Genomic DNA, 14685 nt, shown 5'->3' with positions numbered 1-14685 from the left:
GGTCTCGAACCCGCGGGGTCAGGCAATCCACTCACCTCAGCCTCCCAAAGGCGCGGGATTGCAGGCTGAGCCACCGAGCCCGGCTCCTGCTAGTCTTAAGAGTTGAAGCCCCTTGAGGCCTTGCTGCCCTCTTGGTGGCTCCTGTGGAGACATCAACCTGGTGTTGCTGTCTCTGTGTCTCACTCAGTGCTGAGCAGAGGTCATATGGCCAGGTGATTGGGAACCCAGATTTCCAGTTGAGACATCTCTGGGGGTGAGCCCTTGTTCTGCAGCCTCAGGCCTCTCCAAGCTTCCCTCTCCCCCACCATTACAAGGGGGAGGTAGTAGTCCCTTCCACAGAGCACAGTGGTGAGCAATAAGTGATACAAGTTGTGTAAACCACTTAGCACAGTACGTGCCACACAGTAATAACTCCATGGGTGATGACTGCTCTCAAGGTGTGTGTTGTTTGGCTAGGGCAGCCATAACAAAGTACCACAAGCTACATGGCTTAAACTCCAGAAATGTACTGTCTCACAGTGCAGCTTGAAGTTCAAAATCAAGGTATCAGCAGGGTTGATTCCTTCCCAGGCCCAGGAGGAAGGATCCTTCTCAGGCCTCTTTCCTATTTCTGGTGATGGCTGCCAATTGTTGGTGCTTTTTGGCCTAAAACTGCATTACCCCAGGTTCTGCCTTTGTTGTCAAATGATGTCTTCCCTGTGTCTTTTTCTTCACTGGGTGCCTTCTTAAAAGGACAGCAGTCATAATGGATTAGGGGTCCCTCTTCCCTGCTGCAGTATGATATCATCTTAGCTAATTCCTTATTTCCAAATAAGGTCACATTCTGAGGTACTGGGACTTAGGACTTCAACAAGTCTTTTTGGGGGGAACACTAACACAGAAGATAGGATTTTATCATTATTTTATGTATTTAGTTATTGAGTCGAGGTCTCACTCTGTCATTCAGGCTGCAGCACAGTGGCATGATCACAGCTCACTGTAGCCTCCACCTTCTGGGCTTAGGTGATCCTTCCGCCTCAGCCTCCCAAGTAGATGGGACTACAGGCTCGTGCCACCATGCCTGACTAATTTTTGTATATATGAATTCCCACTATGTTGCCCAGGCTGGTCTCAAACCCCTGGATTCAAGCAGTCCTCTCACCTGAGCCTCCAAAATGCTAGGATTACAGGTGTGTGCCACTGCTCCTGGCCCAATGTTATTATTATTATTACTCTCTTCATTATTTTCTGTGGCCAACCAACTTAGCACTCTGCATGAGACCGATCCTCCCTAGCCGCCACGCTGGCTGGTCCTGTCCATCCCCTGATGCACCCCTAGGCCGGAGCAAGTTACTCTTCTCTACTAGTACTCCCACCACGGGGAGTTCCCTCACCCTCGCCACTGTCCACTGTGTTGTTGTCACTACCTCTCCAACTTCTTACCACCGACTTTGACGGGAGGGGGGTGGTGAGAGGACATCGCAGTTGGAAGCAAACAGCAGCCTGACCTCACCCCTGCAGTGAACCTAGAACAGGATAAGCCCGGCTCTCAGAATCTCCCAGAACATGTCCTATGCAGCCTCTCTTCACACACCCACTCATCTGCCACACGCACACCTGATGTCTTGGCTCCCTGAAGACACCCACCTGTGGCCCGTCCCTTGGCCAGGAACAATTTGCTTCTGCAATCCTCTGGCCAATGTTTCTTTTTCTTCTTCTTTTTTTCCAAATGGAAACCTGTTCTAAAAGCATGGGGGAAGTTCACTAATTAAAGAAAGCCTGAGGTCTGTCCTGTTGTCAACAGGATAAAAGGATCACTCACTATGGTATTTCTGGTAAAAACGGATTTTTACGAGGGATTGGCTCTGCTTATGGCAGAGTGCTCCTTGGCATGGCTTTGCTCCTGCAAGACTTGGGTGTGACCGTCAGTGGGAGAGGGAGTGATGACAGCCATATCCAGGCCATTGATTTTGACTTCTGTCAGGGCCTGTCCTGCAGGATCTTTTGGTACCTGAGATTCAGTCTCTTCCCTTCCTGGAGGGCAGCCCCGGGGGGTCCAGGAGACTCGGGGTTCCTACGAGACATCCCCAGTGCCCTTCAAGGGGGAGCAAGGCTCTGCATCCTCCCTCCTGGACTGTCTGCGCCTCAACCTGCATCAGGAGAAACCTGCCTTGGGGGTTGAATTTCTGAGCCCACTTGAATCGTTATGATCACACCCCTGGCTTGGAGTGATGCAGGGAGGGAAGGGAAGTCCTTGGCTCCAATTTCAGAGCTGTCAGATGTAGCAAATAAAAACACAGGGCATGTGGTTAAATTAGACTCCTAGATAGCATATATATATATTTATATATATATACCATCAGCCTTTAGGTGTATGGTTTAGTCGTGTTAAGTATATTTATGTAACAACAAATGATTACTATTTTATTTTTTATTTTTTTTTAAATGAGAAAACAGGATTTATTGAGAGGACAGAGAAGCTTCCACAGTGGGAGGGGACCCAAAGGGGTTGCCCCTATTTTTATTTTTGATTCAGGATCTCACTCCATTGCCCAGGCTAGAGTGCAATGACAAATTCATGCTCACTGTAGCCTCAACCTCCTGGGCTCAAGCTATCCTCCCACTTCAGCCTCCCAAGAGGCTGGGACTACATGTGTTGGCCTGGGGCTCATACACGCAAAGCTTACAAGGTGATTTTGAGCAGTCGAGAACCTGAACAAAATCATAAAGCAGAAACAGTGTATTACTGAAACTTCCCATGCCTCTAGAGGTCTGCTTGTCACTCTGCCCCATCCCAGGCAGCCCCTTCCAAACCAGTAGCTCACTTAGCTAAGCGCTAACTGGTAAGCGTGAGGTGTTAGCTGCTGATAAGCTTCAAATGTGACCTCTTCTCGGTCATGCTCATTTTCTCCCGTGGACTAAAATTACCAAGAAAGAAGGGCATGGTGGCTCATGCCTATAGTCCCAGTGATTTGGGGGCCTGAAGTGGGAAGATCACTTGAGTCTAGGAGTTTTGAGACCAGACTAGGTGACAGAATGGGACCCTGTTTCTAAAATATATATATATATATATATATACATATATATATATATATATATATATATATACAAAATTAAAGAAGAAGAAAGAAGGAAGGAAGGAAAGAAGGAAGGAAGGAAGGAAGGGGAAGAAAGAAAAAGAAAGAAAGAAAGGGCTGGGGCGTGGAGCCTATGATCCCAGTACTTTGGGAGGCCAAGGTGGGAGGATCGCTTGAGCCCAGGAATTTGAGACCAGCCAGGGCAACATAGCCAGACTTCATCTCTATAAACAATTTTTAAAAATTATCTGGGTGTGGTGGTGGGTGCTTATAGCCCCAGCTACTTGGGAGGCTGAGGTGGAAGGATCACTTGAGCCCAAGAGGTAGAGGTTGCAGTGACCCGTGATCATGCCACTGCATTTCAGCCTGGGTGACATAATGAGACTTTGACTAAAAAAAAAACAAAAACAAAAACAAAACAGGAAGAAGAAGAAAGAAAAGTAACAAAAAGAGGAAGGAAGGAGGGAAAGAAGGAAGCTAGGTAGGTAGTTAGATGGAACCAGACAGAGAATGCCAGCTGTTGCGTGTATATGCCATTGCCTGCCTAGTGTCTGGGGCCATGCAGGGCTATGGAGCCCACAATGTCCATGGCTGTTCACATCCGCCAACACCCTTCACCTTGCAGATCTTCTCAGAGGAAGAGCTTTTTGGCAAAAACCTTCCCCCAAGAACTCCTTGTTCAATGGTAAGTTCAAATCCCTCCTGCATTCTCTTGTTACTGTTGCAGACTCCCAGAGTGGTGACATTCAGGGGAAAAACACCCTCGTGCAAAACCTTTACAGAGTTAAGAGCTCCAATCTAACTTAGTTCAAACACTTGCGGGCCAGGCACACTGAGGCAGAGATGAGGAGAGCGTCGCTTCATTGATGTGCCAGGAGCTCTGATTAGCTTTGGAAATAGCTGCCCAGCTAGCAGGGGTCTAGCATGCCCATCAAGGTGGCGATGGACATTGTGTTAGACACCATTAAAATACACACAGTGACCCACCCATGCACAACCAATTCCTACCGTTAAGGACTTTTCTGGCAACCAATTACAATAGTACCAAAATAAACCGTGTACACACCTCAGTAACTTTCTAATGTCAATTCTGCTCAAAACAGATTACCCACGACCACAGGCTACACCAAGTGATAGAAGCTGAAGTAGACAGACAACTAAGACACGTCTCCTCTCTGAGAGGCGAACTGGCAAAGACTGACACAGAACCGCCAATCACAGCACAGATGGTTTGTGCCGTGAGAGCAGATATAACCCATCCCACGCATCAAGAGAGTGTGAAGGCAACAAAGATAGCTTCCTAAAGGAGATGTTGCAAGAGTAAGTGGGACTTTGAACAAAGGCCTCCCTTCTTTGGCAGAAAGGGTTCTACAATGGAAACTCAACCCAAACGAGGGCCAACGTCGGGCAGTAGGGACACTGGCTTAATTCTATCTACCCCACTACTCTGGCCCCCCAGTTTCTTTTGCGTCTCCCTCGAAGAGTCTACCAGCATGAGTAGACAGAAGGGTGGAATCACCTTTCTCAAGCTTTCTATTTATTTGTTGCAGCCAAGCAGTTAATTAATTTTGGGAGATTCTCAGAATTATTCTAGCACTCCCATCCAAACCTCAATTAATGAAAAGCTTTACTGAGGTTGTTCTCCAGAGCGTTCAACTTCATTCTTTCTTGTTTTAACACTGAATAGGCTGTCTTTGAGGCCAGCAGCTTAGGAGGGCTGCTTAGGCGTTTGCTGCTTACCATTTTCAGCAGCTCAGCTGTAACTAAGGATTTTGACCACCAACTGGGCTTTCAACACTACTTCTACTCAAGGACCTGGTCATAAAGGCTGTTCTTGGCTCAGAGAGACCTTGTCCCACCTCCATTCCTATGGCTACTTCTCTAAACAGCCATGTCAACAATCATTCTGTTCACTCAACCCAGTTCACATTTGGAGGGCATTACAACTCAATTAAAATGTTTACAATGGGGTCAGTTATAAGATGCTTGAGGAAGGTTTACACAATAAAACCTCACGGATCAATGTCATGGAGGAAATATGAACCCAGAGGCTTTCAGTCCAAGGAAGAGAAAATTAGGGACACTTCCTACATTCGGACCCTGAATATTTCCTCTGGATGAGGTGCACCTGCAGGCATTACACTGCCCCCAAACACCGGGCATGTTTAGTTTGAGAGGATTTGCTTGAGGATTACAACAAGTGAATGCATCAACGGATAAGGAGAATGACTAACGGTATCTTGGAGTAGAAGGAGGATATCTTGGGACTGACCATATCTGTTGAGGTATGGAGTAGAACAGTATCAGTAGCCACTCAGAGGTTCAAGTGCAATGGGTTCTGTGATTGTCTTCTTCAATTAATCAATCAATATATCTACACCCTCTCCCTCTTTCCACTTCCATTTCTTCTCTTTCTACTTTTTTCTCTTCCTCTCCCTCTTTCTTTATCCCCTCATCACTCTACCACTGCTCTGCACCCTTTCACCCTCTTTCTTTTTTTCCCCACACATAAAAACAGAGCATGTTTATTTGGGGAAAAAGTTTTACCCTGTCCTCATACTCTAATCTAAAATAAATTCTAAATTGATTGGAGAGATAAATGTTCAATAAAAAGAATTACAGAACTAAAAAACTAGCTCCACAAGGATTCAGTCCTAGTCAGAGTAGGTGTATGTGAGCAGTATAAAAGAGGCAGAAATCACAGAGAAAAAAGGCTGAGAGGGTTGCCAGAATTAACACTTTAAAAACTATCTGTGTCATAAAACAACATAAAGAAAAAGCAAAAGCAAAGAACAAACTCAACGAGTTTTTTGGAATTAAATGAGAAATCAGTAGTAGAATAACAAAAGAATATTTGGGAACTAAAAAATACAATAACCAAAATAAAAAGCTTACTATTTTTATATAATGATTTCTTTCTCTTAGGGCACGTACCCAGTAGTGAGATTGCTGTATCAAAAGGTGGCTCTATTTTTAGTTCTTTGAGAAATCTCCACATTGTTTTCCATAGAGGTTGTACTAATTTACATTCCCACCACCAGTGTATAAGTGTTCTTTTTTCTCTGCATCTTCACTGACTCTGTTGTTTTTGGCTTTTGAATAATAACCATTCTGACTGGTGTAAGATGGTATTTCATTGTTGTTTTGATCTGCATTTCTCTGATTAGTGATGTTGAATTTTTTTATATGCTTTTTAACCATTTGGATGTCTTCTTTTGAAAAATGTCTGTTCATGTTATTTCCCTTTTTTTTTTTTTTTTTTTTTTTAGTTGGGGTCTGATCATGGCCCACTGCAGCCTTGACTTCCTGAGCTCAGGCAATCCTGCCTCAGCCTCCCAAGTAGCTGTCACCCTGACTCTTATTCTTTATTGCTCTCATTTTCCTATGGCACATGTTAGGTGCAATTGAATTTGCCTTTACCACACAATCACATCCTTATCTACTTCACCAAGAAGATCAGACCCAGCCCCCAAATCAGGACTCCCAGATTAATATAATAAAATTCCAACCAACAAGCTTGAGGAGATCTCCTAGAAAAGAGAGTTTTGCAAAAGCCACCCTGGGATGGATGAATTGGCCAAATAAAAAAGAAATGTTACTTTCTTATAGAGGAACCAAATAAAATTTGGATGACTAGAAGGATAGGATGGCCAGATGGAGAGGAGAATTGCTGGCTCTAGTCTATGGTCTTCCCTATTCTGGAAGACAAATCTCCACATCCTATATTCCCTTATGTGATCACTGTATAGATTCCACTGCTTTCATTTTTTCATCAATAATTTCTTCCTCTTACAGTAGCCTGATGAAACACCACCCTTCTAAGTCCTATGTTCACATCTAGTTTTTATTTTTTTTTCGCTTTTCTTAATGGCAACCAGTGATCATCAGCATCTCCCTGAAGTTGTTTCCTCTCTTGGCTTCTGCATCAAAGCCATTCTCTCTCTCTCTCTCTCTCTCTCTCTCTCTCACACACACACACACACACACACACACACACACACACACACACACACACTCTCAGTCAGTATGGTGAAATGGACTGACAGATAAATATCCACTCCATTATTTTAAATACAGATAAATTCTGAACTATTACCAGCTTTAATACATATATAATGCATTGAAGCATCCAGAAATACAGTGCATCTCAAAGCCAGAGCAGGAGCTGAAACATAAATGGCTCACAGGAGCGTCATTCTATACCAACTGAAGTAGTATTCAAAGATGGAAGGAAATAAAGACATCTTCAGACACTCAAAGATTTAGAGAGTTTGCTAGTTATAGATTATCAGTCAAAGTACTGCTAAATGGTGCAAAAGAAAGAAATTAAAGCCAAAGGACGGTAGGGGACTCAAAGAGTAATAGTCAGTAAATGAATTGTTAACAAATTTGTTAGGAAATCTAAAGAAGACTTTAAAATTTAGAAAGGAACTATTTTGAAAGATGGAAGAAGGAATAAAGAAAATTCAACCCATCCAAAAGAAGACAGGAAAGGCAAAATATATATAATAAATAGAAGGCGGGCTCGGTGGCTCAGCCTGTAATCCCGCGCCTTGGGAGGCTGAGGTGAGTGAATTGCCTAAGCCTGTGGGTTCGAGACCCGCCTGGGCAACTTGGTGAGATCTCATTTCTACAATAAATCAAAAAATTAGCCGGGTGTGGTAGCGCGTGCCTGTAGTTCCAGCTACTTGGAAGGCTGAGGCGGAAGGATCGCCAGAGCCCAGCAGGTTGAGGCTGCGGTGGCCGGGAGCGGCCACTGCACTCCAGTCTGGGTGGCAGAGTGAGACTCCAATTAAAAATAATAATAATTAATAAATAAATAAATAGAAATCTCTAAATAAGATGGAAGTAATAAGTCCAAATATATCAATATTCATGATATCCTTAATGCTGATCTTGTCAGTTAAAACCGTAACGACACTCAATGAAAGTGAGAAAGCAAAAAGAAATAAAGAAAAAAAAGATAGAAGAGTCACAATTAAAGCAAATTCACAGAAAAAGGTAAAAGATAAAGACAGGGGAAATATATACAGCCAACTATTAATCAAAATAAAAATAATGTATAATTTTAATATTGGATAATAGGGAATTTAAGGAAACAAATATTAATAGGGCCGGGCTCAGTGGCTCAGCCTGTAATCCCAGCGCTTTGGGAGGCCAAGGTGAGTGGATTGCCTGAGCCTGCAGGTTTGAGACCCGCCTGGGCAACTTGGCAAGACCTTGTCTCTACAATAAATAAAAAATTAGCCAGGCATGGTAGCGCACACCTGTAGTTCTGGCTACTTGGAAGGCTAAGGTGGAAGGAACGCTGGAGCCCAGCAGGTTGAGGCTGCAGTGGCCAGGAGTGTGCCACTGCACTCCAGTCTGGGCGACCGAGTGAGACACCAACTCAAAAAACATATATATATATAATTATATATAAATAATTAAAGAAGAGCATCATATGTTTGTTAAGAAGAAAGTTAAAAAAAATCCCCAGAAGATATAATCTAATTGGACTCAATAAAATAACTTTAAAATTTATGTAGTAGAAATAAACCAAATTACAAGGAAAAACCTCTCTCAAAATTGCCAGACTGAATCTGGCATGATGGCTCACACTTGTAATTGCCGGACTTTGGGAGGTCGAGGTGGGAGGACTGCATGAAGGAGGAGTTTGATACCAGCCTAGGCAACATAGTAAGACATCATAAATTATATATGCTGGGTGTGGTGGCATACACCTCTATTACCAGCTACTCAGGAGGCTGAGGCAGAAGGATTGCCTGAGCCCAGGAGGTTGAGGCTGTGGTGAGCTATGATTGTGTCATTACACTCCAGGCTGGGCAACAGAGTGAAACCCAACTAAAAACAACAACAACAACAATAAAATAAAAAAACAAAAACAAAACTGCTAGAGTGAAGTAAATGGGCATTATATCTGCAACTTACTCTCAAATTATTCAGACAATAGACTAGATCTTGATCTAAACCTGGATATAATAAATAATGAAGCAAAGGTGGTAAAATGTTGACATTTTGGGAAACTGTGTGAGGGAATATGAAAATTTTGTGTACTATTTTTGCAATAATATTGTAAGCTTGAAATAAAAAATTTTTAAGTTTAAAAAACACCAATGCTGATGCTTACACTGAAGTCCTGATTTAATAATCTGGAATGGATCATCATCACGGGTGCCACGCCCCAAGGGACGGTCTGGGGTCCGGGGTGGTGCGGCGGCGAGACTGACTGGGAAGATGTCAGTGGTGGTGATGGTGGAAAGTGCCTTCCGTTTCAAAAAGTTGCTGGATCAGTGCGAGAACCAGGAACTCGAGGCTCCTGGAGGAATTGCTACACCCCCAGTGTATGGTCAGCTTCTAGCTTTATATTTGCTCCATAATGACATGAATAATGCAAGATATCTTTGGAAAAGAATTCCACCTGCTATAAAATCTGCAAATTCTGAACTTGGGGGAATTTGGCCAGTAGGACAGAGAATCCAGCAGAGAGATTTCCCTGGGATCTACACGACCATCAGTGCTCACCAGTGGTCTGAGACAGTCCAGCCAATCATCGAAGCACTTAGAGATGCGACAAGGAGAGGAGCCTTCGCCCTGTTCTCCCAAGCATACACCTCAATAGTAGCCGATGACTTTGCAGCCTTCATTGGACTTCCTGTAGAAGAGGCTGTGAAAGGTATATTAGAACAAGGATGGCAAGCCGACTCCACCACAAGAATTGTTCTGCCCAGAAAGCCAGTTGCAGGGGCCCTGGATACTTCCTTTAATAAGTTTACTCCGTTTCAGAGCCTACACCAGTTCCCCCAATCCCTAATGAACAGCAGTTAGCCAGACTGACCGATTATGTGGCTTTCCTTGAAAACTGATTTATCACCCTGAGTTCAAGATCCACCTTCAGAATTCTGCATACTGACAAATATAGAAATGTAAAATGTTTATTTTCAATTTATTAGATGGATTAAGCACTTCAGCATTCCTTACTGAGTATGAGATATGATACATATATAAGGTATATTATATGTGTTTTGTCCTAAAACATTATGCTGAATAGTTGTTGAAACAATGCTCATTTTGTAATATTTAACGATCTGGATGGAGCCCATCAGTGTTATGGGGTTAGTTTATATTTTGTGGTGACTCATAAAATAAGATCTCCTGTTTCATGTAGAACAGTAGTTGTCAACTTTCTTTTCCCTGCCCCAACACAGGCCAAACTCTTATCTGTACCACTGGTTGATAATTGTAGTGATTCATTTGGAATTTGAGGAGAACTGTCCCCAGGGGCAATATCTGAATTGCTGGAGACTGTGATTCACCTTCTTTGTAGAATATGCTCTCTTTTCTCCCCATATCCTGAGAGCTACTAATGCCAAATACAGAAATATAGCTGAGAAACAAATAAATCATTCTCATAGTAAACCAGTTTGTTAACTTTAGATTTTTTTTCCAGTAGTGTGAGTACACCCATTGCTGGCCGTGGAGGGCTTGCAGTGAAAATGGAACTTATTTAAGACATTCGTGAGAAGTATTAAGTTGTGCTGTGTCCTTTCAGAAGAAGGTAAACTTAAGTATGGAATATGTTATATGTGGAAAGGAGCTATTAAGTGATACACTTTGTACAACCATCCTGCAGCCTACTGGTTGCTTATATTTATCTCTTGATTCAAGTTCTACCCTTTGGAGAAATACTAAACAAGTCTTTTATTCTTTGTGTGACAGGCTTTTGAGTATTTGAAGTTGTTTGTTGTGTTTTCAGGTAAAAACACCCCTTCCCCTTAGTTCATTTATTCTGCATTTGTTCAATAAATATTTAACTAATAATAATAATAATAATAATAATAATCTGGAATGGGATCCCAGCAATAGCATTTATATAAAGTTTCAGGTGATTCTGATATTTTAAAAACTCTGATAAATCAAGCATAGCGATAATAAGTAATAAGAGAAAAGTTTTGAAAGGTACAATTATCAAGCATAATCTAATAGCTATGTTGGGTAGACAGCTCAATTAGAAAAAAGGTAAGATAAATGGACACTTCACAAAAGGGGGTAATGGTCAGTAAATGTATTTTAAAAGGGTCAATTTTTTTAGTCATCAGGTAGATTCAAATTAAAACCATAATGAGAGATGACTGCACCACCCACCAGAATGGTGAACATGGAAAAGATAATATGAAGTGTTGGGGAAGATGTGGAGCAACTAGAACTCTCATATGCCACTGGAGGGAATATAAGTTGGTGCGCCTGCTTTGGAAAACTGCTTAACGGTATCTACTAATGCTAGTTTTATACACGCCCTACGAAGCAGCAATTCTACTCCTAGGTATACCCCCAACAGAAAAGCATGCTAATGTTCATCAAGACACATATATAACAATGCTCATAGCAGTACTATTCATAGTAGTCAAAAATGGAATGGGTGGGGTGGAGGGGAGCCCGAAATATTCAACAATAAAGTGTATTAAAAATCATGGTAAGTGTATATGATGGAATACCATATATCAATGACAATAAAGAAGCTACAATTATATGTAACAGTGTGGATAAAGCTTATGGAAAGAATGTTGAATCAAATATAGCAGACACAAAAGAATGAGTATTGCATGTTCTATTTACATGGAGCTCCAAGTCTAGCAAAATCAGTCAATGGTGTTAGATGTCAGAACAGTGGCTGTCTTGAGAGAGAACAGTGATTAAGAGGGGGACAGGAGGGGGATATTAATGATCTGAGTGCTGAATACATGAGTGCATTCATTTTAATGAAAATTCATCAAGCAGTACACTTATGATGTATGTACGTCTCTCTAGATGCTACACTTCAAGAAAATGGCCACTTAAAAGATAAAACGCATGTCAGTTTAGCTTTCTGCTACTATTTTAAAAAGTGACTTAAGAATATCCAACCTAAAAAGTTCGGGAAATTATGTTATAGAGGTGGGTGAGAACATCAATTGCAAAAACCATGATGCTTTTTTTTCCTAGGAAATTCATACCTATGAAGAGGACTTGCATTCAAGAATAAAGGCTGTAATGAAGCAACATGATATTGGAACAAGAATATTCAAACAGATCCATAGAGCAGAACTGAGCGCACAGAAACAAACCTCTACATACACAACTACTGGATTTATGATGAGGCACCTTGCAATTCAGTGAGGAAAGAGTGGTTCTTTTAGCAAATGGTCTTGGGTCAATCATTTATCTATATGGGAAAAATGAACTTTGATACTCACTTAATACTACCCACAAAAATACATGTAAACTAAGTTCTAGATCTTAATGTGAAAGGTAAAACAGTGCAGCTTCTAGAATAAAACATAGAAGAGCAATTTTATGACCATAGGGGTGGTCAAATATTTCTTAAGTGAACTACAAAAGGTGGTAACCATTAAAAATAAGGTTGATCAATTGAACTACATCAAAATTAAGAAACTTCTCTTCACCAAAAGATACCGTTAAGAGAGTGAAAAGGCAAATCACAGACTGAGAGATGTTCATAAAACCTATACCCAACATTAGTGTCCAGAATATGTAGTGGAAATCTTCAAACAAAAAAAAAGAGAAACAATCTCATTTTTTAGATGACCAAAAGATTTAAACAGGTGCTGTCTTAGTCTGTTTTGTGTTGCATAGCAGAATACTTGAGGCTGGGTAATTTATAGAGAAAGAGGGTTATTTAGCTCATGGTTCCACAGGCTGTGAAGTTCAAGGATATGACCTGGTTTCTGGCAAAAGCTTTCGTGCTGTGGACATGGTCAAAAGGGAAACAGACATGTCCAAAGAGAGGAAAACCCTAGGGGCACCCTAGTTTTATAACAACTCACTTTTGTGGATACTAATCCATTCCTTCAAGAACTAGTTGAGCTTTCTGAGTGCAAGAACTCACTCACTACCTCAAGATCCACCCCCTATAGCCCAAACACCTCCCACAAAGACCCGCCTCCTAACACTGCCACATTAGGGGCCAAATTTTAATATGAGCTTTGGTGAGGAAAAACAAACCATATGAAAGCCATAGCAGGTACTTTGCAAAAGAGAATAACCAAATAGCCAATAAGCAAATAAAATTATTTAACATTAGAGACACAAATTCAGATCACAGTGAAATGCTATTATACACCCACCTGAATAGCTCAAATTAAAAGGGCAGCAAGGCTAAGTGTTGACAAGGAGTAACTTGTACACTCATACTTCACTAGTGGGAATTTAAGTTAGCGCAGCCATTTGAAAAACCATTTGGCAATATCTACTATGGCTAAACTATGTCCACCCTGGGACCTAACAGTCTTACGAAGTATGTAGTCTAAGAAATAAGATTGCTGCCTAAGAGACTGTACAAGAATGTCCACAACAGCTTAATTCCAAATACCTCCAAATTGGAAACAACCCAAATATCCACCAGCAGTGAGATGAATAAAAAAAAATAGAATATATATACAATAGAAAAACACACAGCAATAAAAAAAAGCACAGCTACACATGACCTGGAGAATCTACAGACATGGGAAATCAGTGAAAGTTCCCATCCCAGTGCTAAAGATCCCATCCTATACCATCCCATTTACCTGAATGTCAAGAACAAACTAGTTCATGGTAATAGAGACATTAAAGTCATTTTGTCTGGGGCAGCCATTGGAATTAACAGGGAAGGGGCATTATTAGGGAGTATTAGGGATCTTCCATGATGTTGTAAATATTTTCTATTTTGAGCTGAGGGGTCAGACACATACCTATCTGTGCACGTGTGGTTGTGTTGTACAAAAATTCACTGAGTTATATACTTGAAATCTGTGCTCCTCTTTGTATATATGCTATATATCAATAAAAAGTTGAAAGAGGTTGGGCACAATGGAGCATACCTGTAATCCCAGCATTTTGGGAGGCTGAGGTGGGAGGACTGCTTGAACCCAGGAGTTAGGGACCAAGTTGGGCAACACAGCAAGACCTCATCTCTACCAAAAATGAAAAATAAGCTGGGACAGAGCGGCAGTCCCTGTAGTCCTCGCTACTCAGGAGGCTGAGGAGGTCAAGGCTGCCATGAGCTGTGATCACTGTGATCGTGCCATTGCACTCCAGCCTGGATGACAATGAGAGTGAGACACACACACACACACACACACACACACACACACACACACACACACACAAGAAAAGAAAAAGAAAAAAAATACTCTTTGAGATAGGAAATTGCCTCATCCTACTTGTTACACCAAAGGAAAGTGCAATTCTATTCTAGATTTTGATAAAAGATAAGGAAAAATGGAATCATTTTCTGAAAAAAATTATGGTGAACCCAGGATCTGCAAAAAGTTTATTTTTAACTCCATTTGTACAACTTGTCTCTGGCAGACTTCTACACACATGCAGTTCCAGAGCTTGTGGAAATTCTTGTAATCTACATACTAGGGGGTATAAAACATGAAGTTTCAACAGTGCGGCTCAGCTCAGTGAGAGTAAACTGAGTTCCAAAGCAAAATGAGCCTCTTCGGGGAGAAATCTGTAGGGAAACAAAGGAAATGTCAGACTCCAGTGGCGTTTTTGTTTATGGTTAGTAGTACTTGATGGGCAGGGAGGGAAGTTTTCCAGACATCCTCCATTCTTTCTGATGCCTGTCCTAGAGCCCAGATGG

The 14685-nt window shown here is 41.7% G+C and overlaps 1 pseudogene across 1 annotated transcript; it reads left to right on the top strand.

Moving 5' to 3' along the window:
* The first annotated feature begins 9249 nt into the window (after positions 1–9249).
* LOC103262555 lies at positions 9250–10250 on the top strand (annotated as a pseudogene). The gene has a single exon (XR_002482086.1). The product of XR_002482086.1 is annotated as a COP9 signalosome complex subunit 8 pseudogene (transcript).
* Positions 10251–14685: the final 4435 nt, after the last annotated feature.

The sequence above is a fragment of the Carlito syrichta genome, unplaced genomic scaffold (assembly GCF_000164805.1).
Source record: "Carlito syrichta isolate Samal-C Ts95f unplaced genomic scaffold, Tarsius_syrichta-2.0.1 Scaffold304553, whole genome shotgun sequence".
NCBI lineage: Eukaryota > Metazoa > Chordata > Mammalia > Primates > Tarsiidae > Carlito > Carlito syrichta.
The sequence above is the reverse complement of the archived record's forward strand: the minus strand, read 5'-3'. Positions and strand labels throughout refer to the sequence as shown.